At 42.3% G+C, this 27,234-nt stretch overlaps 1 long non-coding RNA gene across 1 annotated transcript; it reads left to right on the plus strand.

Moving 5' to 3' along the window:
* The first annotated feature begins 12,465 nt into the window (after positions 1-12,465).
* On the plus strand, positions 12,466-18,870 carry LOC136851216 (uncharacterized). The gene is made up of 3 exons (XR_010856816.1): positions 12,466-12,730; positions 12,938-13,019; positions 18,175-18,870. It is a non-coding gene; the product is annotated as an uncharacterized lncRNA (long non-coding RNA).
* Positions 18,871-27,234: the final 8,364 nt, after the last annotated feature.

Consider the following 27,234-nt stretch of genomic DNA (forward strand, 5'->3'; position numbering starts at 1 on the left):
TGCCAGATTAATCTACCTGCTCTCCATGTATGCCTGTTTACTGTCGTGGGACATATGGTTTTTTGGCGCACTGCCCTAACCTCATGGGTAGCTCTTTGACCGCATGGCAGGTACCATGACCTCGTGCTGGCCTGGGTGCCACGTGGTTCGTCCGGCTTTCACTTCTGTGTTTTCCCCAATTACCGTCTCTCAATGCCTCCCACAGTAATGGTTCAGAGTTGCCTTTAAGTAGTGCCTGCGGCCATCGGATGAGCAGGGTATTGCCTCCAAGGGTGGCTTAGTGACCTGTGACCTGGAAAAAGGCTTAATGCAGTCACAAGTTCTGGGAAGGGAATAAAAGGCTGCCAAGGGAATAATAACGAGAGCTTTAGAAAAGAAGTAATTCCCCCACAACCAACTGTTAGTGTCAGCAGCGAGATAATGATTTTACTGTAGGTTCTTGAAAGGTGAGTTGGCTTGGGGAGGGTATCCCTTGTTGCAATTCCCCCAGCAAGGCAACATATCACACCTTAAATTGGGTGAGAATGTCTACAAGTAAGGCAAATTGACTTTCATGAATTTTTCTCTGTTATTAACCCTTGGTTGCATTAATTGACTTAAAATTAGTATTTCTTCAGTAAAATAACTGCAAGTTATGTCACATCAGTGTTAATGATTACATTATGGCAGAATGGAAAAGCTCCTGAAAGTTAATGATTTGAGTAAGTTTTGTGGTTAAACTAATGCAGCGTGCATAGAAAATTATGAGGAAAAGGTACTCCATGAATTTATATCTCATGACTTAAGGTTACAACATAAGGTAATGTTATAAATCTATTACTAGAGTAGTATCTAAGAGTAAATGATGCACTTAAAAATAGAGTTAACTTTGTTATGCAAAGTCATGCAGTTAGTTGTCTTGATGAGGCAGTACAATTGCAGTACTTGTGGTCTTATGTTAGGTGGTGCCACGGTACTTGGATACAGCAGGGCACTGTGCTAGCTGTGGCACTTGTGTCATGAGGGCCTAATGACTGTGAATTAAGTACAATTTAAATTTCCATGCATGTAGCTGCATGGTTTGAGTTAGGGCAGGGACTCATGGGGACAGCCTATCTTGAGGTTGGCACTCTGGGTGATCATAATGCAAGAATAGTAAATGTGAATTAATGATAGCTGCAAGGAAGGAAGTATCTTACACTTTCTAGGGATGTTATTTTGAGTGGAAGTAACGTGATTCTTCACTCTGGAGGGAGTGCCAAGTTACTTAGGGTGGGGGGGTAGCAGGGAGCCATTGATAGGGGCATTAACCTTGATGCCTGGAAAGTACATCAGTGATTTTATTGTCTGTACCCTTGACATGTTTGATTCTCCAATTATAATCTTGGAGATAGATGCACCAATGCATTAGTCGCTTATTCTGGCTCCTAAAAGTCATGAGATACTTAAGGGGGTTATGATCAATAAGGAGAGTTAGGGGGAATTTATGATCAGCACGATAGGATTAAAACTGTTACAAAGCCAGAATCATAGCCAGGAGTTCCTTTTCGATGGTGCTGTATAGTGTTTGAGATGGGTTGAGCTTCTTGGAATAGTAGGCTGCTGGGTGCCTAACCTCATCCTTTTCTTGGAACATGACTGCCCCAATGCCAATGCCACTGGCATCAATGGCCAGGTAGAAGGGCAGCTATAGTCAGGTGTATGGAGAACTGGTTGACTGATGAGTATGGCCTTTAGGTGGTCATATGCTCGCTCACACTAAGGTGTACAATGGAAGGTTTGTTTTCCTTGAAAGAGGTTAGTTATAGGGGAGGCTGCATCAGTGAAGTTGGGAATGAACCACTGGAAGTATTGTACCATCCCTATGAAGCACTGAGCTTCTCTCTTCATCCTCAGGTATGGTATATCCAGAATGGCACGAATGTTGGCATCGTTTGGCATCAGTCTATCATTTCCTACTTGGTGACTGAGGTATGTAGTCTCGGCCACCCCAGACTGGCACTTCCTAAGGTTGATGACAAGACTGGCTTTTCGTAGAGTGGCAAGGATTTGGTCAAGGATCTGTAGGTGCTCTTCCTGCAAGTGGGCGTAGGTGGTTATGTTGTCTAGATACATCATGCAGTGTTTTATTGCTGCCAGGATTTTATTCATTAGCCTCTGGAAACAGCTAGGTGTGTTCTTAAGGCCAAAGGGCATCGCCTTACACTGGCAGAGGCCAGTGGGCATGGTGAAGGCTGTCAGAGGGCGCGACTCCTCAGACAGGGGCACCTGTCAGTATCCTTTCTCCAGGTTGATTTTACTTGGGGTACTGCCCAGGCTGTCTAAGCAGGCCTCAATTTGCTGGAGTAGGGTATGGTTCTGGTTTGGTTATGTCATTCAACTTGCAAACGTCTATGCATAGTCTATCTCTCCCCCCCTTCCTTAGGAACCAAGATTACTGAAGAGAGCCACTCACTGTGGATGTCCTTGATAAGACCGAGTTCGAGTTCGAGTTGTACCCGCTCCTTTTTTATTTCTGCTGATTGACTCGATAGTAGCCTTAGGCAATAGGAGCAACATCTTCCTGCAGGTATATCGTATGCTCCAGGATGTTGGTGCATCCAAAACAGTCCTGGATTACCTGGTGCTAGGCTCTTAACAGTTGTTTCACGCCCTGACACTGGTAATTCTCAAGTCCCTGGGTAATGGTCTCGAGGTTGAGTAGGACCTCAGAATTCGTTGTGGGGGGCGGCACCATGATGATGGTGGCCACTATGGCCAAGGGAGCAGGAGGGGCTTCTCCGGCCTCCTTCTCCTCTCGGTTCAGGTAGGGCTTTAACAGGCTTATATGTAGCCATTTTGCTCGCCTCCACCCACAGTCCACAAGATAGTTCAAGGCCCCTTGCTTCTCAAGTATTTTGTAGGGGCCTGTGAACTGAGTTTCGAGGGGGCAAGTGGCACCTGTGCAGAGTGCCAGGACTTGGTCCCCGATGTTGAAGGATTGAGTAGTTGCTTTTTTGTCAAGTTTGAACTTGAACTGCTTTTGTGTTGCTGCCTCCGTGGCCTGAGCAACTGCCCAACCTCCACAAAAGTTCCGCTAGATGTTGGGCAGGCGGGTCCTCCACCCAGTTTGCCCTTTCCAGTTTGGCCCAGGCCTTGTACAGAATGTCGAGGGGACCCCATGTGGAGTGAGCTTAGAGAAGCTTGAACTATACCTTAGGGTCTTGGAGGGAGCCTGGAGGATAGTGAAGAGGGCATAGGGGAGGCTCTCCTCCCAGGTTGCTCCTCCTTCTTGCTCAAGTTTGGCTAAGGTAGAGCCAAGGGTCTGATGGAATCTTTCCACTATTCCTTGACTCTTGGGATGGTTAGGAGTGGAGTGGATGTGCTTTATGCCATGGCTGTCCAAGCTGTCCCAGAATTCCTTCAACATGAAGTGTTACCCTTGATCACTTTGGATTGTGACGGGGAACCCGAAATGATAGAATTGTATGAGGGCTTTTACCGCATTCTTGGAGCTTTCCCTCCTGGCAAGGATGGCCTCTGGGTATCGCATGAAGCTATAGGTTATAGTGAGGCAGTGGTTATGACCAGTCTTGCTTTTTATACATCCCTGGGGCTTACAGTCATCAATGTGGACGTCCTGGAAGGGGATGCCAACTGAAGGAATGATTTCCTGTAATTTGGCATTTAGGGCGTGAGGCTACGAAGGCCTTGACAGCTTTCCATAAGCCCAGCCAGTAGAACCTTCCTTCAATGGCCTGGATGGTCTAGGTGACACCAAAGTGCCCTCTGATACAGTCATGTGCCAACTGGAGGTCTTGCTGCAGAGACGAGGGTACTACCACCAGCCAGTGGATGACCTGAGCAGGCTCCTGTCACCCCAGCTTGGATTAGCTGGTCCCTACTTAAGGCAGGAAGGGAGGTGTTTGCACCCATGATGAGGAGGGAGGCTGCAGGAACGGAGCTAGTTTGGTTGAGTGGGGTGCCAGGCTGTTCCTGCAACCATGGCACTTCTGCTAAGGTGAGGTTGGTGGGTAGCTGGTCGGTGCCTGTGGGAGGTGCCTTCCTCACAGGTTCTTTGGTGGCCATGGCCATCATGCAGTGCAGAGGGATTAAGGTGTTCTTCCACTTTACGAGATCTTGGCCCAAGGGGAGGGGGTGTCCGGTTGAGAGGGACTGGACTATGCCAAAGAGATCTTCCCTTTCTCGGGAGGAATCACCGGTGGTGACCAGTGAATGAACAGTAGGGAGGTCCTTTGTGTCGCTGTCGACCCAGCAAATTGTCACCCACTCATCGTCACAGATGGTGGCACTGGGAGGTACTTGCTCCTGAGTGATAAGGCTGACATCTGACCCTGTGTCGATAATGTTTGGCAGTATTCAAGGTGGAGTGGAGCCATCGAGGGTCGCTATGGCTATGGTGTCGATGCCTATCCACTCAGTGGGCTGTTGGGAACTGACAGCAGTGTGGACTGCTTTTGGAGCTGCGTATTTCAGACAGTGCCAATACCTCGTGGACATGTGCCCCCTTCTGGCCACAGTCCTTGCAAGTTTCCTTGCTGAAGTCTTTCCTTGGCACAGCCCCATGTGGGGAGCAGCCTGGTTGTTGTTCACTCAAGAGCCAGGAGTGTCTTGGTTGAGAGTGGTCCCATTTTGGGAACTAGTGGGGGCCCTCGGCTGGGCCCCGGCCCCCAGGTGGCACTGTTGGGTTGGGCGCCTGACCCTTTTGCAATGGCAGCACACAGGTTTTTTGGAGGATGCCCATTCTTGGGCTGAGTTGGCACAGAGGTGTGAGAAGGGGCTCATTTTCCATCCCAAGGAGCTGGCGAAGGGATGGAAGGTATCTCAATTGTCCACCAAGCAACACAGCACTCTGTGAACGTCTTGGGGAATTTCTTGCAAAGGTGGGTGGCAAGAGCACGGGGGGTGTAGTAGAAGCCCTCAAGTTGTATGTGGTTGAGCAGGGCCTCGAAGATGGTGATGTCTAGGGCTTCTAGCCAGCATTTGACAGCTCGAGAATTATGGTATGCCCATTCAGTCCAGGTTTGACTCGCTTCCTTGGTCTGGCCTCGCCAACTCAGTCTCCAGTATTCAGGGGTGATCTTGTAGGCCTTGATGACAACCTTAAGGTGCTGGTAGATCACGGTTCACGTGAGGCTTTATTCCAGGGAACGGTTCAGGTTCATTCAGACGAGCAGGTAGTGGCACAGCTGTGCGAGCTTGTTCTGAAGAATCCAGTGCAAAATTTGGAGGCTTGGTCCATGGACTGGTTCTGGGGTGTTTAAAAGAATGTGTGGTGGCACTAGGTAGTGCTGGGCTCATCCTGGAGGGAAATCGAGGGCAAGGATTAGGCGTTTGTTCTGTAGAACGGGTTGTGGCACTCTTGGTGCAGGATTGTTCCAAGGAATCGAGGGTGGGAATTTAAGGTTTCATTTCAGAGAACGGTTTCTGGTTTGTTCAAGAGAATGGATAGTGGCACTTTGTAGTGATGGACTCGTTGCAGGGAATTGAGTGTGAGTATTTAAGGTTTCGTTTCAAAGAATGGTTTCTGGTTTGTTCGAGAGAGCGGATAGTGGCACTTTGTAGTGCAGGGCTCGTTCCATGGAATCAAGCATGAGATATTAAAGTTTCATTCTAGAGAATGGTTTGTGGCACTCTGGGTGCGGACTCATTTTGAAGAATCGAGCGCAAGAAATTAGGGTTCATTCCAGGGAACGATTTCTGGGGTGTTCGAAAGAATGATTTGTGGCACTCTGGATGCAGGCTCGGTCCGGAGAATCAAGCTCTAGGATTAAGGGTTTGTGGGACCCCTCCATACCACGTAGGTTTGAATAACTCAACTGTGTGCGATAACACGGAAGTTTGTTAAACGGTTAGCGTAAGCCTTGGTGGAGTTTGTGTAGGTGAGAGACATGTGGAACAGGCGTGGAATGGGAGAGGTTTACAAAATACAACTTGGGTTTTTTCTGTACACAAATGAATTCGTGTGTAAATGGGTAGGCTTGATTTACAGCAAATAATGTATGACAAACACAGTTCTTAAAGTTATCATGCAACGGGACGTTTATTCGCAGTGATCACGTGTGCAAAGGATTTTAAGCTACAAGAAACTTTGACCTAACAAGAACACATTATTTTAATAGTATGTGAATTTACGTTACATTAAGAGTCTTGGATGGTAGTCGGTCACATGCAGGCCAACCACATGGTTTTCTAAGAGGAGTCTCGTGTGAAGGTTTATGAGACAGCGGCGAACAGTTTTGGGAAAGTTTCCTCTCACCTCTCAGCTGATCTAGATATGGGAGCAAAAAGTGCTTGCATACACAGACTTATGAAAGGTTAAAAGGAAACGACTCTTGCACATGCAAATGGCTTAACGTGGCCAAGAATGAATGAGTTTCATAAATGCAATTGTTTAAAAGAACCGACTTGGAATTTTGGAGTTTATTTAAAAATTTTATGAGTTTGCTACTGTGTGTGCAAGAGAGACAAACGAAGAGCAATTGCTCTTTGCACCTTAGTGGGGTTGCCAGATGCTGTGTTCCTAGCTAACAAATATTGGCGGCAAATTGTCCAGAGCACGTGGGGGGTGTGGAAATAAACACATTTTTCCCTTTTACCACACTTTTAACACCTCACTTCCTGGCTAAAACCTAACGATTTATGTCATGCACGTTTGCTAACATGTGGTAACTGCAAATTCTTCTGTTTCAAATGGCAACACTCTCTCTTGCTATTAGATTACTTGGTCAGCATGCACACGGATATTTTAGGTTCTTAGAGAAAAAAATTTAAAAATTCCAGCCACGATTTATGATCGCAATAATATTAAATGAACAAAATACTTATGCTGCATACCTCTGTTTGATTGTATGTGCTTGGTTAAGGTGATTTACACTAAAGGATTCGTTTCTCGTCTTGCATCCAGCTTAGCAAGGCTAATTGCTGAGAGCTGCAGTTTTGCAGGCTGCAAGATCATGAGCAATGGTAGCCACTCATATGTTCAAAGTCTACGGGGGAGTAAACTTACCACAAGGAGAATGCTGGTCTGACTAATTACCTGGCCTGAAAGAACATATCAAGAGAAAAATAAGCTGAAGTCCTTACTGGAAAGAGGTTTTGGAGATAAACTCTTAGGCTAACTAAAACACATTTATTTGGTTTATGGTCATTTTGCCCACATGCCAATTCGCCCACACATCAATTCACTCACAAGTCAATTCGTCCACAAGACTTTTCGCCCCTTTAAAAGAGTCAGTTCACCCACATATAAGAATCAGTTCGCCCACATATAAGAATCAATTCGCCGACATATAAGTTCATTCTCCACACACATTCCATGTAATGTCCACCGATCGCTATACATTGTTGGAGTATTTATATACCATCATTACCATGTATTTTTATTACAAGAAAGAATATTGTCCCAGGCCAGAGTGACTCTGTGGGACGAGAACGAACGTGGTGACAAAGAATTAAAAAAGAAACTTTTAATAAAAAATACATACATGCAAGATTCAGCTGCGCACTGGGCCATTGAGAAGAGCACACGCTTTCAGCAGCAGATATGAAGACCTCTTACCCCTCACATACTCATCCCAAAGAGTGAATGTTTTACCCTGTAAGTCTCTATACTTTTTCCACTGGATCTTTCGTAGCTTTTTTTTTCAGATACTAGCCTTATGTAGACAGATGTCAATTTAGCCTCTTTGTGGAGAGGGCTTACAAGGAGGTAAAACTGGAGGTTGCATCTACCTGCAGCACATTTGTTTGGTCGATTGTGCAAGCCTTCAATGTCATTATTATTATTATTATTATTATTATTATTATTATTATTATTATTATTATTATTATTATTTTGGTACTATTATTAAACACTGTTTTGGTTGTATGGACAATTACGAATGAAACCGAATATGAAGCCACTTGTAACTAATGACTCCACAGTGTGGGCGAAATAACTCAACCGTGTGGGCGAAATCCATTCACAGTGTGAGCAAAATCAATCCATTGTGTGGGTGAAATGGCCTATGGGCGAAATGACTCCATAGTGTGGGGAAATGGCATGTGGGCGAAATGATTGGATACCCATTTATTTACCAAAGAAACAATCAGAAGATATAGAGAATTAATACATGTAAATGGGGTCCTGCCAGAGCAAAAAATATTAAGAAAAAGATGTTAACTGAGGTGCTGGGATTCCACTTCAAGTGCACCGCAGAATGAATTGCAATGGGGTTTCCACGGCCATGAAAGCACAATTGAAGCAGAGGGTACAAAGCAATAGAACTCCATTCTGCAATGGTAAATGCATACGATTACTTGGCAAATTAGCACAATTAGGAGTTTGAGGTTGCACCAAGGATCCTCGGTTATAAAACACAGTTGAATCACTTATGACACAAGTCAATAACAAAGTCAGGTCTAAGTGAGAATTGCGCTTGGAAAAGAAAAAGTTTAGAAAAAGAAAAAGAACTACTTGACTGTTAAACCTGAGATTCCTGGCACTATTCTGGAGATATTAGTCTTCATAAATGTACCAACATGGGGGGGGGAATTGGGAAATTGGCACTGGAAAAGATACTGGACTGGATAGTCAGCCATGTGGGTCAAGCTCAGAGGGAGCAGAGGTCAAGGGGCAGTGACTATGTTCTTGCCACCATTCTGTGTGTGTGTCGTTTTGAGCGTGGGTCATGCAGGCCTGTTTATGCCTTCCACCGGATTAATCTTCCCATTCTCCATGTATGCCTGTTTTCTGTTGTGGGACATATGGTTTTTTGGCACCCTGCCCTAACCTCATGGGTAGCTCTTTGACCATGTGGCAGGTGCCATGACCTTCGTGGTTGGCCTGGGCAACATGTGGTTTGTCTAACTTTCACTTCTGTGTTTTCCAATATCGTCGTCACTCAGTGCCTCCCACAGTACTGGCTCAGGGACATTTTTAGTTAGTGCCTGCGACCATCAGACGAGTGGGGTATTGTCTCCACGGGCGGCTTAGTGACCTGGAAAAGGACTTAATGCAGTCACAACCGACTGCTAGTGTCAGGATAAATGATTTTATGTAGGTTCTTGAAAGGTGAGTTGACTTGGGAAGTGTACCCCTCATTGCAATCTCTCTCTCTCTCTCTCTCTCTCTCTCTCTCTCTCTCTCTCTCTCTCTCTATATATATATATATATATATATATATATATATATATATATATATATATATATATATATATATATATATATATATATATATATATATATATAAATACATGTATACTGGGTGTTTCAAAATTAGAGGCCCCCTTCCACAGGACAAATGGAAAATTATGAAGTTTTTCTGCTATAGCCTATCTCCAGGTACATTATTTTAAGTTTCTATTAAGCTATTTTTCATTTTACATTTCTTGTATTTTCAGACTGAGTGACGGAGTTAGATACAGCCATGGCTAACAACTCAGAGGAAATCAGATGGATTGACCGAATCCAGGCTATAACCTTCAGAGAGGCCAGGGATGCTGGCGCATCCTTCATTTCACGTTCCTGGATAGCTAAATATGTTAAAAGAGATGAATCCTTTGTTAAAAGAAACTGGAACAAAAATCCATGTGACTGTCATCGCGAAAAGAGTGAGAATCTTGGAAGGCTTGAAGTCCTTTCTCAGGAGTCAAAAGACATCATAGCTGAGGCAGTGGGTAGACCAAGAAAATCTTTACGTAAATTGGCACTTGAACTAGAAACAAAAAGGGGAAAGAAGAGGTTATAGTACTGTATATCGTGAGTCGAAAAAAATCTGGTATCAAGCCATTTCATGTTATCAGCAAGCCCAACATCACTCAGCAACAAAGAGAAGACCATGCATGGTTTTGTGGTTCATTTCTTAAAGATTGGATGAAGCTGATTTTCTCCATGTTATCACATCAGAAGAATTCTTCATTTACACAGTCAGGAAGCCAAATCATAAAAATGACAGTATTTGGGCTGCAAAGTTGGATGATATCAGCAATGACGTGTGCTATCGCCAAGTTGTGAAAATTCCTGAATGTTTGGGAATTTTTCTGTTTCACAGCCAAATGGTTAATGTGGATCATCAAAGAAAAAGGACAGTCATGGAATGGCGAATACTTCAGAGAAACTGTGCTTACTGGTGGAGTATTTCCTTTCCTAAAAGATCCTGAAAATGTGTTATCTGCTGAAGAAGTCACAGTTTTGCATGATGAGGAACCATGTTTCAAGGCTCTTCAGATACAGGAGCTGCTTCAAAACAGTCGTATCGATTTCTTCTCATCAAGTGAATTTCTAGGTAGCTCCCCTGACCTCAATGTGTGTGAAAACATTGGTAGTATCTTAAAGGATCGTGTTGAAGTGCGCACAGTGAACTATGATGGTATACCAAGCCTCGACGACCTGTGAAGAGAGGTGACCAGAAGTGCTCAGGAAATGGAGTTTGAGTCTCAGCTTTTTGCGATTTGCTGAAATCATACCCCTCAAGAATGCAGGCTGTGGTACAGGCAGATGGAGGCCACACAAAATATTAAATACTCAGAGAGAAACTTAAATAAATACCTGTCCTGAATTACTTTTGTTTTTGTCCATATCAATTTTAGTTTATGCTGTAGAGGGGGGGGGCTCTAATTTCAAAAACACCCTGTATATATATATATATATATATATATATATATATATATATATATATATATATATATGTGTGTTTTGTGTGTGTGTTGATGTGTATGTGAAACAAAAGTGTGTGTGTGTGTATATGTATATACATATATTTACACACATATATCTATGTATATACATATATATATATATATATATATATATATATATATATATATATATATATATATATATATATCACAATGAAACGTTTGCACATGAACAAAAGGAACACAAAATATCAGTAGAAATAATATTTTGAACAAATGCCAAAACATGGATTTCAAATGCATACTCAAAGGAGGCAGTTAACACCTTGACTGAGATAACACAGCAGCCACAAATAGCAGCCTGGATATTTCAGCAATAAAAAAAGTTTATAAATACCCTGCATAAAAACTCAGGTATCAGTTTCACAGCAGTAAGCAGGGACAAAGTACGTTTAATTATAGTAATATTCATTTGTACTTGATTGCTAATTATATACCAGTGTAGCAAGTTTTATGTAATGTATCCAATTATACGGTACACATTTATATACACACAGGCATACACACACACACACACACATATATATATATATATACATACACACAAACACACAACACACACACACACACACACACATATATATATATATATATATATATATATATATATATATATATATATATATATATATATATATATATATATATATATATATATATATACAGTATAAGTTTATTTAGACTATTTAATCATATATCGTTATGACAAAAATCCACGCGAATTAAAAGTTATTTCATCAATGTGATGAAAAGAAATGGAAGTTTAAATACAGCACATGATAAATAAATTTTCCCAACTTAACTCGTAATTTCTTTTAGGGATCACGAAATAATACGTAATTAAGCTACGAATCCCAAAAGAAATTACGAGTTACAGGAAAATCTATTTATCATGTACAGTATTTTATATGCTTATTATTTCGTGATCCCTTAAAGAAATTGCGAGTTAAGTTCAGGAAAATCTATTTATCATGTCAGTATTTTAATTATGCTACGTGATCCCTTAAAGAAATTGCGAGTTAAGTTCAGGAAAATCTATTTATCATGTACAGTATTTTAATTATGCTACATATTATTTCGTGATCCCTAAAAGAAATTACGAGTTAAGTTCAGGAAAATCTATTTATCATGTACAGTATTTTAATTATGCTACATATTATTTCGTGATCCCATAAAAATTATGAAATTATTTCGTGATCCCTTAAAGTTAATTAAGTTCAGGAAAATCTATTTATCATGTACAGTATTTTTAATAATGCCCTTAAAGAAATTACATTAAGTTAGGAAAATTTTTATCATGTATTTTAATTATGATCCCTAAAAGAAATTACGAGTTAAGTTCAGGAAAATCTATTTATCATGTACAGTATTTTAATTATGCTACATATTATTTCGTGATCCCTAAAAGAAATTACGAGTTAAGTTCAGGAAAATCTATTTATCATGTACAGTATTTTAATTATGCTACATATTATTTCGTGATCCCTAAAAGAAATTACGAGTTAAGTTCAGGAAAATCTATTTATCATGTACAGTATTTTAATTATGCTACATATTATTTCGTGATCCCTTAAAGAAATTGCGAGTTAAGTTCGGGAAAATCTATTTATCATGTGCTGTATTTTAAACTTCCATGAAAGACAAGTAAAAGAAGGGAGTAGGAAATAAAAATTATACTTGCAGAATTAGCGATTTCGAGGATATCCATGGATCGCATACGGTCGGTCATTTTCGAAGAGGCAAGACACTGCTAAGACTTTAGAGTCCTTGGCAAATGATAACGTCGTTTCAGTTCGGAATAACTTCGGACAGTTGAACCTCCGGACCTTCGATTATAACATCGTTTTTGGCGGTAGACGTTTAGCGGGAGTTTGTTAAGTGATCCTTTTTTTCCTCAGGAGTGGCGTATTCAATTCCTTCTTAATTTATCGTATCGTAATTGGTCCTGTTGTGGAGTTTTTACGAAAAACCCGTTTATCACGCGACTAGACTAACAGTTGGCACTTGAGGTTTCCATCGATTGTTGTCACTTCGCTGGTTAAGGTTATAACAAGTCCCGGGCTTCTGCAAGGTAACACTGGAACTTGACTATATTATTGCTAATATTGTGTATTTGTTCTGTGGATTTTCGAATCTTGCAGCGTGTTTAGTCTCGTACAAATCTTTGGCAGTCATTCTATTTTTTGTGGGCGTTTACCCATAAGCTGATATGAGTCATCGTCCAAAGTTTACGAGATTTAGATTAAGTCACGCACAGCTCTAAAAGCTTTCTTTTCAGGATTTTTCGTGTGAGTTTGACTTGGAGTTGCATGTCCTAACGGTAAAGCTTCACGCATGGTAAAGCTGCTGTTTAGCAACAGGTATGTAGGAGGGAATTTTTACTGGCAAGTTATTTTTTCTAAAATTTTTTAATTTGTCATAAATTTACTTTAATTTGTTAAATTTAAATTTTTAATTTGTCATAAATTTACTTTAATTTGTTAAATTTACATTTTTAATTTGTCATAAATTTAGTGTTAAATTTTCTTTTAAAAATTTCATATTATTCTTAAATTTACATTTTTAATTTTTGTAAATTTTTAATTTGTATCTACTGTTCTTGGACAGTATATACAAATAGACCTTATCCTCCACCCCTTTAGGGGCGGTACCCCGAGAGGGGTGGGGGAGCCCCCATGTTCTGCATAGTAGGTCGTATGACCTACTATGCAGATTCTTGGGTGGTTTTGAACTAATCAAATTTTCTTTCAGGTGGTTAGTACGGACTTAATCTATTGCTTAGTTATCTTGCAAGTTCAGATAGGTATTAGGTGTTTAAGCTTGGCTACCTCCCACTTAAGTTTGCAGAAGCTCCCCAAGGTTTGAGGAAATTTGTTTATGCTCTCTAACGGCAATATTCAGCATTAATAAAAATTAAATTTGTAAAAGTCTAGTGTCTTGGTATGTTTTACTTTAGAATTTTAGCTTTCTGAAAATGGAATGTTTGTGGTTAGGTTAGGTCAGGTAAGTTTTGGCCAATATTCATAAAGTTTTTGCCTGAAATATATTTTTAAGCTCCAGTTGGCGTTAGACATAGAATTTGAGGATTCGAACTTGGTATTTCCTTTCTCGCAAACAGAAAATTTCTGGTTATAGGGGATCTAGGATAGCTCAAGTTGGCGTTAGACATAGAATTTGAGGATTCGTACTTGGTATTTACTTTCTCGCAAACAGAAAATTTCTGGTTATAGGGGTTCTATGAAGATTCCTAAATGTAAGGGTCATTTACGATAATAGCACTTGGTTACCCAATAGCTAGCCTCTTCCAAGTCATCAAAACCATGCTACATTTTCCCCAGACAGATTGTCCAAAGTAATGTTTGGATTTCTGCTGTCAGTAACTCATAGCTTGGAACTTTCAGCTCCTGTTAACAGAAAGCACAAAAGCAATTTTTTAGTTGAAGCTATGGAAATTTTAAGTCTTGGAAGTTTTTTGCATAGAATAATTTGAATCTGTTTACTCTGATTGGGGTGTAATCAAATAAGTTTGTCAGGTATGCTGGTTAGTTTTGATACAGTTAGGTTACTCATAGCATAAGCAGTGTGTTTACGATGCTATCCGCTAACACTGAGTTTGTTACTGTGAATACAGGCAATGAGTTCACTCTATGAACTTAGACAAGTTTGTTATTCTATGAACTTAGACAAGTTTGTTATTCTATGAACTTAGACAAATTTGTTATTCTATGAACTTAGACATGTTTGTTACTCTGTGACCATACAGTGAGTTTGTTGCTTCTATGAACTTTTGCGTTTGTTATTCTATGAACTTAGACAAGTTTGTTATTCCATGAACATTCAAGTTTGTTGGTCTCTGTGACCATCACAGTGAGTTTGTTGGTCTCTGCGCACGCATTCACACCGGGTTTGTTGCTCTCTGTGCCGCAGTCACCGGGTTTGTTGCTCTCTGCGCCGCACGGGTTTGTTGCTCTCTGCGCACGCAGTCACCGGGTTTGTTGCTCTCTGCGCACGCAGTCACCGGGTTTGTTGCTCTCTCGCCGCAGTCACCGGGTTTGTTGCTCTCTGCGCCGCAGTCACCGGGTTTGTTGCTCTCTGCGCACGCCGCAGTCACCGGGTTTGTTGCTTCTGCGCGCACGCAGTCACCGGGTTTGTTGCTCTCTCGCGCACGCAGTCACCGGGTTTGTTGCTCTCTCGCGCACGCAGTCACCGGGTTTGTTGCTCTCGCCGCAGTCACGGGTTTGTTGCTCTCGCGCCGCAGTCACCGGGTTTGTTGCTCTGCGCCGCAGTCACCGGGTTTGTTGCTCTCGCGCCGCAGTCACCGGGTTTGTTGCTCTGGTTTGCTGTTGTTGCTCTCGCGCCGCAGTCACCGGGTTTGTTGCTCTCTCTCGCGCCGCAGTCACCGGGTTTGTTGCTCTCGCGCCGCAGTCACCGGGTTGTTGCTCTCTGCGCCGCAGTCACCGGGTTTGTTGCTCTCTCGCACGCAGTCACCGGGTTTGTTGCTCTCTGCGCCGCAGTCACCGGGTTTGTCTCTCTGCGCCGCAGTCACCGGGTTTGTTGCTCTCTCGCACGCAGTCACCGGGTTTGTTGCTCTCTCCGCGCAGTCACCGGGTTTGTTGGTCTCTGCGCACGCAGTCACCGGGTTTGTTGCTCTCTGCGCTCGCAGTCACCGGGTTTGTTGCTCTCTCGCGCCGCAGTCACCGGGTTTGTTGCTCTCTGCGCGCCGCAGTCACCGGGTTGTTGCTCTCTCCTCGCGTCACCGGGTTTGTTGCTCTCTGCGCTCGCAGTCACCGGGTTTGTTGCTCTCTGCGCTCGCAGTCACCGGGTTTGTTGCTCTCTCGCTCGCAGTCACCGGGTTTGTTGCTCTCGCGCCGCAGTCACCGGGTTTGTTGCTCTCTGCGCTCGCAGTCACGGGTTTGTTGCTCTCTCGCTCCGCAGTCACCGGGTTTGTTGCTCTCTGCGCCGCAGCATCACCGGGTTTGTTGCTCTCTGCGCACGCAGTCACCGGGTTTGTTGCTCTCTGCGCTCGCAGTCACCGGGTTTGTTGCTCTCTGCGCTCGCAGTCACCGGGTTTGTTGCTCTCTGCGCTCGCAGTCACCGGGTTTGTTGCTCTCTGCGCTCGCAGTCACCGGGTTTGTTGCTCTCTGCGCTCGCAGTCACCGGGTTTGTTGCTCTCTGCCCTCGCAGTCACCGGGTTTGTTGCTCTCTGCCCTCGCAGTCACCGGGTTTGTTGCTCTCTGCCCTCGCAGTCACCGGGTTTGTTGCTCTCTGCCCTCGCAGTCACCGGGTTTGTTGCTCTCTGCCCTCGCAGTCACCGGGTTTGTTGCTCTCTGCCCTCGCAGTCACCGGGTTTGTTGCTCTCTGCCCTCGCAGTCACCGGGTTTGTTGCTCTCTGCGCCGCAGTCACCGGCTCTCTGCCGAAGTCACCGGGTTTGTTGCTCTCTGCGCTCGCAGTCACCGGGTTTGTTGCTCTCTCGCGCCGCAGTCACCGGGTTTGTTGCTCTCTCGCGCCGCAGTCACCGGGTTGTTGCTCTCTGCGCCGCAGTCACCGGGTTTGTTGCTCTCTGCGCCGCAGTCACCCGGGTTTGTTGCTCTCTGCGCTCGCGCAGTCACCGAGTTTGTTGCTCTCTTTCGCCGCAGTCACCGGGTTTGGCACACGCAGTCACCGGGTTTGTTGCTCTCTGCGCGATGAGTCACCGGGTTTGTTGCTCTCTGTTGCTCACACGCAGTCACCGGGGGTTTGTTGCTCTCTGCGCGCTCGCAGTCACCGGGGGTTGCTCTCTGCGCCGCAGTCACCGGGTTTGTTGCTCTCGCGCCGCAGTCACGGGTTTGTTGCTCTCTGCGCCGCAGTCACCGGGTTTGCGCTCTCTCGCGCCGCCCTTTGTTGCACTCTGCGCCGCAGTCACCGGGTTTGTTGCTCTCTCGCCCTGTCACCGCTCTCTGCGCGCGCGCAGTCACCGGGTTTGTTGCTCTGCGCCGCAGGCACCGGGTTTGTTGCTCTCTCGCGCCGCAGGCACCGAGTTTGTTGCTCTCTGCGCACGCAGGCACCGAGTTTGTTGCTCTCTGCGCACGCAGGCACCGAGTTTGTTGCTCTCTGCGCACACAGGCACCGAGTTTGTTGCTCTCTGCGCACGCAGGCACCGAGTTTGTTGCTCTGCCCTGGCACCGCGTTGCTCTCTGCGCCAGTTTGTTGCCCTGCGCACGCAGGCGCCGAGTTGTTGCTCTGTGCAGGCACGAGTTTGCGCCCATGAACTAAGTTTGGTGCCCTGTGCACACGGGCGCCCAGTTTGGTGCCCTGTGCACACGGGCGCCCAGTTTGGTGCCCTGTGCACACGGGCGCCCAGTTTGGTGCCCTGTGCACACGGGCGCCCAGTTTGGTGCCCTGTGCACACGGGCGCCCAGTTTGTTGCCCTGTGCACGCCGCGCCCAGTTTGGTGCCCTGTGCACACGGGCGCCCAGTTTGGTGCCCTGTGCACACGGGCGCCCAGTTTGTTGCCCTGTGCACACGGGCGCCCAGTTTGTTGCCCTGTGCACGCGGGCGCCCAGTTTGTTGCCCTGTGCACACGGGCGCCCAGTTTGTTGCCCTGTGCACACGGGCGCCCAGTTTGTTGCCCTGTGCACACGGGCGCCCAGTTTGTTGCCCTGTGCACACGGGCGCCCAGTTTGTTGCCCTGTGCACACGGGCGCCCAGTTTTTCGCCCTGTGCACACGGGCGCCCAGTTTTTCGCCCTATGATCACAGGCAATGAGTTTTTGTGAACACAATCAACGTGCCTTTCTCTGTGAACACAATGAGTTTTACTCGAACACAATATGAACACAGCAGTGAGTTTTACTCCATGAACACAGTGAGTTTGTCATATGAGCACAGGCAATGAGTTTGTGCTATGAACACAGAGTGAGTTTTACTCTTGAACACAATCAACGAGCTTTTCTTTATGAACACAGATTTTCTCTATGAATGCAAGCAATGAGTTTAACTCAAACATGAGTGTCACTTTTATGTACACAAGCAATGAGTTGGTTACTCAACAGGAGTCATTGTTTGATACTCATGCACAAGCAATGAGTTTGGAAGTTACTCTTGAATACTGGCAAACAGTTTGTTACTCATGAATACTGGCAACAGTTTGTGATGTTACCCACAAATACTGGCAATAGTCTTGTGATGCCATCCATGAACGTGGGCAATGAATTTATTTTCCACGAACCCCCTCAAATGCGTGTTAGGCTATCCGTGAACACTGAGTAAATGGCACTATCAGCACAATGATTATCCTGCTGTTCATGATCACAAGGCACTTAGACATTCAAGAACAGTGCTTTGTGAAACTAGTCAGGTCACCTGAGAGATGATTTGCTTTGCTAATAAGTGTTTTATTTTTGGGCTGGTCGGAATGATTGTACGATTATGTAAATATTAATCAGTAGTTTATGCCTAATAAGACAGCGGTTGGGGTTTTAACATCTAAAATTAGCCATTAAGGAATCTGATGCTCGTTTTTAATCATTACAACAGGACTTGATGTAATCACCGAAACCGAAAAGAAAACCATGCTTCCGACGAACGACGACAGAAGTGAGTGCGGTGAAGATGCGTGGTAGTTCTGGCTGTAGCAGGTATTTCAGTAGATGGAAGATTGACTTAACAGCGAGTGCCTGTACAACTACGAGTTTCGTGGCTGGAGAGGCCTACGTGGACTTTGTGACTTTGTGAGGTGTCGGTCTGTCTCCACATGTTTTTGAAGGGTCCGACACCTGCGTGTAGCGCCTTCCTCTCTCACCAATGCTTCCGTAAGTGGATGTGCACACCAACAACTCTGTAGTAATGGCTACTGACTATACATAGCCCCTTTTTGGAGACATCAGTGGAGGACTTCATTCACTTCATTAAGTGGAACAGTACACCTGGCTAGGACTTTGCACTCCTTCATCGAATACCTTTCGTCGCTTATGTGAAGTCCCGGACTGATAAAATAATTTACATCCTTCAGTAGACTTCCAGGAATGTCATTAATTAGTATGTGAACCCAAGATCCTACGAGGCACTTGGTATCATCACGTCTTTGTATGTAAAGCTGTCCAGGAGATGAGTTTTCGTATACTGAGTTGGGTAGTAACATTTCTCATTACAATAGATTTTTTGTTTTAGTGTATCCATCAATCACTACCTAATGAACTGCCAAAACTATTTAATAAAGTGTAAATACGTTAATCAAGAGCCTTTTTAATTACTGACAAGTTTCGAACTGCTGGCCTTAATGATCTTAGTTTTTTTTATCGAGTATTATGTTTTTGAGATCTAGAATTAGGACACTTATAGGCCATAACATAAATGGCATTCTGAGCGGGATCTATCTCGTAGAACAGGCTGTTGGGTAGAGATAGTATTACTGTTGAGTGGTTCATTGGAAGGAAGTGTAATTTGATTTTTTCTATAAAAATAGCTAATTCAATACAGGCGAAAGAGCAAGTTGAAGCCTACTTAAATGTTGAATGGAAAATTAAGTTAGGTGATCTTGAGAAATGACTTACTTGCTGTTAGTGAATTTTTAGATTAGCCGTTCAGCCAGGCTAATAGAAAAGAGATTAAGGCTGCTATAATGAGACAAATGAACCCAGCTAAAGATAGGGAGTAGTGTGTAGAATTGGAATCTCTGTCGAGCGAGGAGTCTAGCCGTGATAGGGATTGTCTAGATGTAAATGAAGCCTTACTGAAACCCAAATTAGAGTTAAAAAGACACGTGTATGAAGAGGCAGAAGCAAAGAGCATGTGGCAAAGGAAAGAGAAAGAGAATGAGAACACGAACTTGAAGTTCTTAGGGAAGGAGGCCGCTGTGATCGTAGTAATTACTTTCAAGTTTTCAGTGTTGTGTAATTTGTACTAAAATTCAGCGAGGAAAATGTTGGCGAATTCTTTAAATCATTTCAGAAGGTAGCACAAAATTTTAATTGGTCCAGGGATAAGTGGGTGTTTTTGATTCAGACAGTTTTTGAAGGGAAAGCCGCGAGGGTGTGGGCAGGTTTATCCTTTGACGATAGTAAAAATTTTGATACAGTTCAAGAAGTTATTTTGAAAGCCCATGAATTAGTTCCGGAGGCGTATCGGCAGAAGTTTAGGGAGTGCCGGAAATTGCCAAGTCAGACTTGCATAGAATTTGCTGAAAAGAGGGAGGTTGTTTGACGATTGGCTGCGTACTAGAGATATTAATGAGGATTTTGAAAAATTTAGACATTGGTGTTAATTGAGAACTTCAAGAGTAAGTAATATTACTAGTGACAAACCTTTTCTTGAACGCAATGTAGACACAGACATGACAGCTCGAATGTCAAACGAATTTGTTTTAAAACACAGTTTCTCAAGTGGGTCTTTTTTAAGACAGGTTAAGTCCAAAGAAAACAGTAGGGAAAGGTGAAAGTTCATATGCAGTCAAATTTGAGTATAAACATAAGTAGTGAAGTCAGGGTCGCCGAAGAAGCAGGGTGGGTTGACGAATTTAATGTGCTTCAAGTGTGGTAGAAAAGTTCACGTAAAAAGTAAATGTTCCTTCGAGCCTAGGGTGTTGTTCAGTCAGGTCAGTAAGGATGGAGTAAATATGAAGACCGGAGTTCTGACGTTAAGGGTGGTGATAGTTTTGAATGGTTTTTGTCGGGTGTCAAAATAGATGACGTTGAGGCACCTGGGAAGAGTAATGATATTCTCATTTTAAGAGATACATGTGCATCACAGTCGCTGGTATTGAAAAGTACCTTGCCAAAGGAGGCTACTTACCTTAATGGGGGGCGGGGTGCGAGTTATTAATGGTTTACAGGGAAGAGTGATTTGCCCTGTGGCAAATGTGTGTATCTGCTCTTGCTATTGTTTCAGGTAATTTTAAAGTGGTGGTAATTGGTAGTTTTCCTTTAGAGGGGGTTGAATTTCTTCTTGCAAATGATCTGGCAAGGGGAAAGGTGTGTGCTGAACCAATATTTAGTTTTCCTGAGCAAATGCAGTTAGAAGACAGGTTTATGGAGAGTAAGTTGAATACGTCCCCAGTAAGGACTGTACAGTGGATCCCAGTAGTATCAACGGAGTAGTAACAGATCCGGTGTACGTTCATGGCCCTCTTTTTAAGTGGTGAGAATATTCCCACTAATAATGAGAAAAATAATTCTGGTGGAAATTTGGTAACTCCCAATTGGTCTCGTAATGAGCTAATTGAGTTTCAGAAAGAGGATACTGAGCTTAATAGGATTCCCTTGGGACTGGAAGAAGGATTGGCTTGTAAAACAGTTTTCACGGAAGATGAAATTCTTTATAAGATATCTATGCCAATTAGAGCATCGGGAAGATAATCAGTTGAAAATAAACCAAGTTGTTGTGCCTAATATTTATCGTAATAAAATTTTGGAGAAAGCTCACGTTGATCTGTTTTCAAGGCATGAGCGGGTGAGCAAAACACTGGAAGGAGTACTGAGAAACTTCTTTTGGCCTCACATAAAGAATGATCTTGTGAAATTTCGTAAATTATGTCACGAATGCCAGCTGGCTAGGAAGTCTAATCAGAGAATGCCAAAAGCCCCATTGCAGCCTATTCCATTGTTGGGTGAGCCTTTTGAATCCATAGTTATGGACATTGTTGGTCCATTACCCAAGTCATCATAAGGTTTTAAGTATTTGTTAACTTTGATGGATAGGACTACCAGGTATCCTGAAGCTATTCCCATTAGAAGCACGAAGGCTCTTATTATAAACAAACGTCTAATAAACTTGTTCTCACGATTCTGTTTACCCAAGGCTATTCAGACAGAGAGGAACAAATTTCTTTTCAAAACAAATGCAGCAACAGTTTAGTACCTGGGGTATTACTCATCTGACTTCTACTTCATATCGTCACCAAAGCCAAGGTATACTGTAGTTGAACGGTTTCACCAACCGCTCATAAGTATGTTGGAAAAATTTCGTTAGCAAGAAACTGGGAAATGGGAAGAGTATCTGCCCTATGAAATGTTTGCCACAAAGTCTTCGCCCAATGAAGCAACAGGTCTGACGCCGTTCGAATTGCTTTTTTCACATCAGGTACGGCGTCCACTTGAGTTGCTAAGGGAACCGTGGGAAAGCAGGAAGGAAACTATTCATTACATAGCTGACTGGTTAGATAAGTCTTGAGGTAAATTAAATGATGCATGGGAGTTTGCAAGGGAACATTTATTAAAGTGTCAGAAGAGCATGAAGTTGTTTTATGATGTGAAAGCAAAATTTAGGTCTTTTGAGGAGGGACAGCAAGTACTCGTGCTAATACAACCTCCAGGTCATAGATTACAAGTAAAGTTTGAAGGTTCATATGTAGTTGTAAGGAAGCTTCATAATTATAATTACTATGTTCAGTTGTCATAGAGGAACACGGTATTTCATATAAACCACTTTAAGCCGTACTATAGCAAAGAGTGTGTTATTTTGTTGAATTCGGATATGGATAGGGAAGAAGAGTGTGAGGTTGATATAAATTTTAACTGGCCTCAGGAAAACTCAGAAGCACTGAGTAGTTTAGATAAACTCTTAAATCATCTTGATGAGAAACAGGTTCGAGAGTTAACTAAAGTTATGGCAAAATTTCCAGATATATTTAAAGATTCGGTAGGTAGAACGGCATTGATTACTCATGATGTTGAGATAGGTGACTGTAAGCCATTTAAGCAGTGTCCATACTGCCTAAAACCCCAAAAGAGAGAAAATGTAAAAAAAAAGAAATAGATTATATGTTGGCTAATGATTTGATTAGTCCTAGCACAAGTCCCTGGAGTTTGCCAGTGGTTTTGGTGAGTAAGGGTAATGGTCAACACAGACTGTTTTGACTATCGTAAGTTGAATGAGATGACGGTTGATAATAGCTATCCTATGCCTAGAATTTAAGACTATATAGAGCAGATAGGTAAGCTGGCATTCATAACAGAACGAGCTAGGGAGATGTAAGCTTTTGTTACTGCTGATGAAATTATATGAATGCAATGTCATGCCTTCTGAATAACCTCATAGGTCCCAGCGCTTTGCTTTTTGCCTAAATTTCATATTTCATTCAATGTGATACGTCACTAGTATAGGGTGATGACCATTTATTTTCACAGCTATCCATGAAACCCCCGTAGGGCAGTAGTGCCGTCAGTGAAACTCTTGCGGTGCACTGGAGGCATTACTTAAGGCTCTTTGCAGATTCCTTTCGTCCCCTAGCTACAACCCCTTTCATTCCTTTTGCTGTACCTAAGTTCGCATTCTCTTATATCTTTCTTTCCACCCTCTCTGATCAATTGTTTCATAGCGTAACTGCGAGGTTTTTCTCCTGCTATACCTTTCAAACCTTTGTATTCTCAGTTTTCCCTTTCAGCGCTGAATGACTTCATAGGTCCCAACGCTTGGCCTTAGGCTTAAATGCTATATTCTGTTCTATTTTAACCATGAAACCAGTTTAAAGACTAATAATTTTCAGGACTGGCTGTTTAGGATAGTTACTGTTACGGATATACTGGCTTAGTGAGTTTGTGAATTTGACACCGAGCAAAATAGTTGAACTTGGTAATCAAAGGCGCGTGGAGGATTTTAAATGACTGTCGTTAGATATGGAATGCTTCGTGTGGATGTTGTTCCTACTCCTGACCTTAGTTTTGTGGTTGTACAAACCTTGAGGAGAGATATGGCACGTATTCATGAGTGAAGTAGACGTTGGGGCATACAACTTAACCCTTCTTATATTCAATGAGTGATAGTTAGTCGATCCAGAACAGTTTGCACCCCGATTTACATTTAGACGGTACAATGTTAAATGTCAGTGACCCTTTTAAGGTTATAGGTGCAATATTTGATAAACAGTTGACTTTCGAGAGGCATACATGTAATACTGCTTCCTCTGTTTCTTGAAAAATTGGAATCTTGCCCAAATGTTTTTGAATGCTTCCTGATAAACCTATTAATATCTAATGTTTAAACTCTTTTCTTCTTCCTTGTCTGGAATATTGTTCTCCAGTTAGGTCTTCTGATGATGACTCTCATCTCAAACTCTTGGACAGAGTTATGTCGTCAGTCAATTTTATCTTGTCAACTCTTAATGTTGACTTGTGGCAAAGAAGTAAAATGAGTTCATTGTGTTTGTTACATAAAATGAACCGTAACAACATTCATTCTCTGCACTCTTTACCGGACCTAGCTGGTTGTATCGCAACACTAGGCAGCCTGCTGCAGAAAACAATGTTCGTTTTCTAGTATCAATTTTAAAACTATTCAGTTTGCTAGGAGTTTATCTTGACTACAACTAAAATCTAGGAATAGTCTGCCTGGCGCAGTTGTGAAATCTTCGTATCTCCAAATGTACAAGCGAGGAACATATTCATTTCTGCTTGCTGCTGAAAGTCTCCTGAATTCAGGTTTATCGGTTTTATTTTCTATTCCCTCATATTTATTTATATGTCACCTTTTCATATAACTTTAGACCCCCCTAAGGTTTATAGTCTATTGACCCTGACCATAAGGGTTTTCAGCTGAAGATTCAGAGGAAGAAAGAAAGAAAAGCATTCTCTTGCTCTAATTTTTTATTCACCCAATTTGCCTGTGCTGCTGAAAACTTATTTCCATGCTATTAATCATTATTATCAATAATATACTTAAGCATGTGATACGCCAGATCCAAGCCTATAAAATAATATCCAGAAAGATATTCTGGATCTGTCCTTTCTAAATCTCTCTCTCGTAAGATGTGTAAGTATACCATCTATATTAGTAGTCAATGTATATTTCTCCTAAATCCTTGGTAGTAAAATTGGAAATATGTAAACCGAAACTCCCAATAAACAGAGATGGGAGGATTAGAAAATTACTTTGTGAAAATTAGACAACAATATTACCTACGAGAGCTGAAATACACGTAAGAGGAAAGTGTCTGTCAAAGTTTGAAAATCATAATGTGACCCACCTTCAAGGTATGCTCTGCTGTCCTTTAGAATAACTCGTTTGAATTCAAATTATTGGTTGTTATCTTCAAGTGAATCAAAAGCTGAGTTTATTCTCGAGGAATCTCGAGGAGTTTATTGGACTTGAAATGGTTGCTGTTTTTTGGTTTTGGACGGTAGCTGTAGAGAGAATTCCTCACATTAACCTTGGTACTAGCTTTGTTACCTTTTCCTGTTTACAAACATTTTGCCGAATAGCCACGGTTAATAAGCCAAATGAGTTTTAAAATACATTTAATGGAGAAGATGGTTCCTACAAAACAGTGTCATTAGAGACCAGTCTTTATGTTAGAGGCTGTAAGCATTATTTTTTTTTTTTTTTTTTTGCGTTGTATTTTTACAGTTGGATACGTTTGTCACATTTTCCCACCTCACGCGTTATCTTTCAGGTCTGAGGTTATCGTTAGGGAAGCGAATTATGCATAGACATGTATTTATTAGCCACGGTGCCCCCTTAACTTCTGGATTTCTTCGTATTTTGGAAATGCTTTTCACTACAAAGCCTAGTACCAAATTAAGCCATATTGATGCCCGGCCGAGATTCGATCTCGGGTAGAGGTACCTGGACAGGTAATTATCGTTATCCCGTGCTGATACTCCGGGCCGGGATCGAGTCTCGGCCGGGCATCAATATAGCTTCATTTATCTTCATTTGTTTCTGGGCTTTGTAGTGACAAGTGTTTCCAAAATAAGAAGAAATCGAGAAGTTAAGAGGGCATTGTGGCTAATAAACGCCTCATTCGTACCTGGTATAAGTGACCAGTAGATTCTACATACGTAGACATTTATAGGACCGAGGAACTTGACATTATGCAGTGACAATTGTACATATACAGGAAGGACCAGACCAGTGTCATTTTAAAACAGTGATGATGTCTCATAAACAATGAAAACCGCAAAAACAAAAGCAAAAAACAAACTCATATGTGTGAGATATACGCCTGTCAGATATGCAGGAGAGGTTTGAGAATTAATAAATCTTTCTTTATATAACTTAGGAACTCTATTTTTCGGTTCCATAAGCGAGATCTGCAGAAGGACCATCAGTAGGCACACGCCCAAGTTTCATTTGTTACTTCCTTTTCTTTTCATATCCGTTACCATATCACTGATTTCCTAAAGAAGCTTCCCTTTGATATCTTATTTACATCACAGTCTTCTAACATTGTATAGAAAAGACCGAAGCTGTGTTCTTCCGAAGCTGAAATAAAGAGAATATTCTCATAAAATATATAAGGAGTTCTAGGAGAAATACGGCAAGCCCATTTACATATCAAATGAAAGCTAAAAGTAAAGTACGGTCAGGGGAAAAAATGTCACACATTATTTCACAGGGAGTAGAAACTCGTGTCACTTCCAGGGAAAATTCCCGCAAAGAGAATAGAGTCGAAATGTGTTTAGAGCGAGACGCTGAATAAAATGTGGACCTTTTGTAATGTGAGAAAACTTTAGGAAGCTAAAATCAGGTGCCGAGAGCATTACTGTCAAAAAAGTTTCTCGTTTCTCGCATTCAACCCATCAAACTTTATATCTCCCTTCCATCAATAGCACTCATGACGAGTCTAAGTTGTTCAAAACTAAAGGCTCCGGTTTTTTATATTTTTTTTACTATTTTTTTTTTGCCCTGTTTTCCAGCTCGTCTGTGTATATGACTGTAAACTTTGGTGCTCTTAATGCTTATCAATTCTGGCAGCGTGCTGAAAAGCTTACCGAGACCTGTGCATCTGGTAGGTGCGTCTTTGCCCTAAGTTTCCAAATCTTCCCGTGTCCTGAAATATCCTAATGATGCACATTCAGGCATGCATCCGCAAACTTCATGTTAATTTTAGATTATATTAGCTATCCAGTCTCTTCCACATCTAAATTTATATATTGCTATCCCAATTTTTCCTTCAGGCTAATTCAGTATATACATATAGCAACAACATTTGCAGAAAACATGTTTTTGGGTGCTTTGGCTGGCCGAGAAGGCAGCTAATCTAAAATAACTAACCTTGCCTAATTCTGGGTCTTTAAAAGTACGATTTTTTTTTCTCTCATAAGATACAGTACAATCATATTGGCAAAGAATTGTATATATATTACATTTTCTTAGAATCATTCAACCTGGCGTTTCAACGTGATGTTCAGTTAGAATGCCAGGATTGAGAGAGAGAGAGAGAGAGAGAGAGAGAGAGAGAGAGAGAGAGAGAGAGAGCAAGAAATTCTTAAAAAAATCGACGGCTCTTTGCGTTTGATTTTTCAAAATTCTAACCTTTAAAGACTATTATTATTCTTAATTCACAGAACATTGGGATAGTTGCTAATTTCAAACATCATCAGTGACAAGGTTCCTTCGTTGCATATTCATCATAATCACAGAGAATTTAAGACGTATTCAAATTCAATCACCACTTATTGTCATTGTCTAGTACCGCTACAAACGATTTGGATTTTATACCTTGCAATATAGTGATAAACTGTTAGAAGTGAAAAGTAAATAAATTAATATTTTTTTCCCATAAGATTAGATACTTGAATTTAGGTAATAATTCAACACAAAGCAAGCCGCGCGATGAAAATAAACAGCAGAGTATTATGCCTCAGCTACCATATCCATAGC

The sequence above is a fragment of the Macrobrachium rosenbergii genome, chromosome 23 (assembly GCF_040412425.1).
Source record: "Macrobrachium rosenbergii isolate ZJJX-2024 chromosome 23, ASM4041242v1, whole genome shotgun sequence".
Lineage (NCBI taxonomy): Eukaryota > Metazoa > Arthropoda > Malacostraca > Decapoda > Palaemonidae > Macrobrachium > Macrobrachium rosenbergii.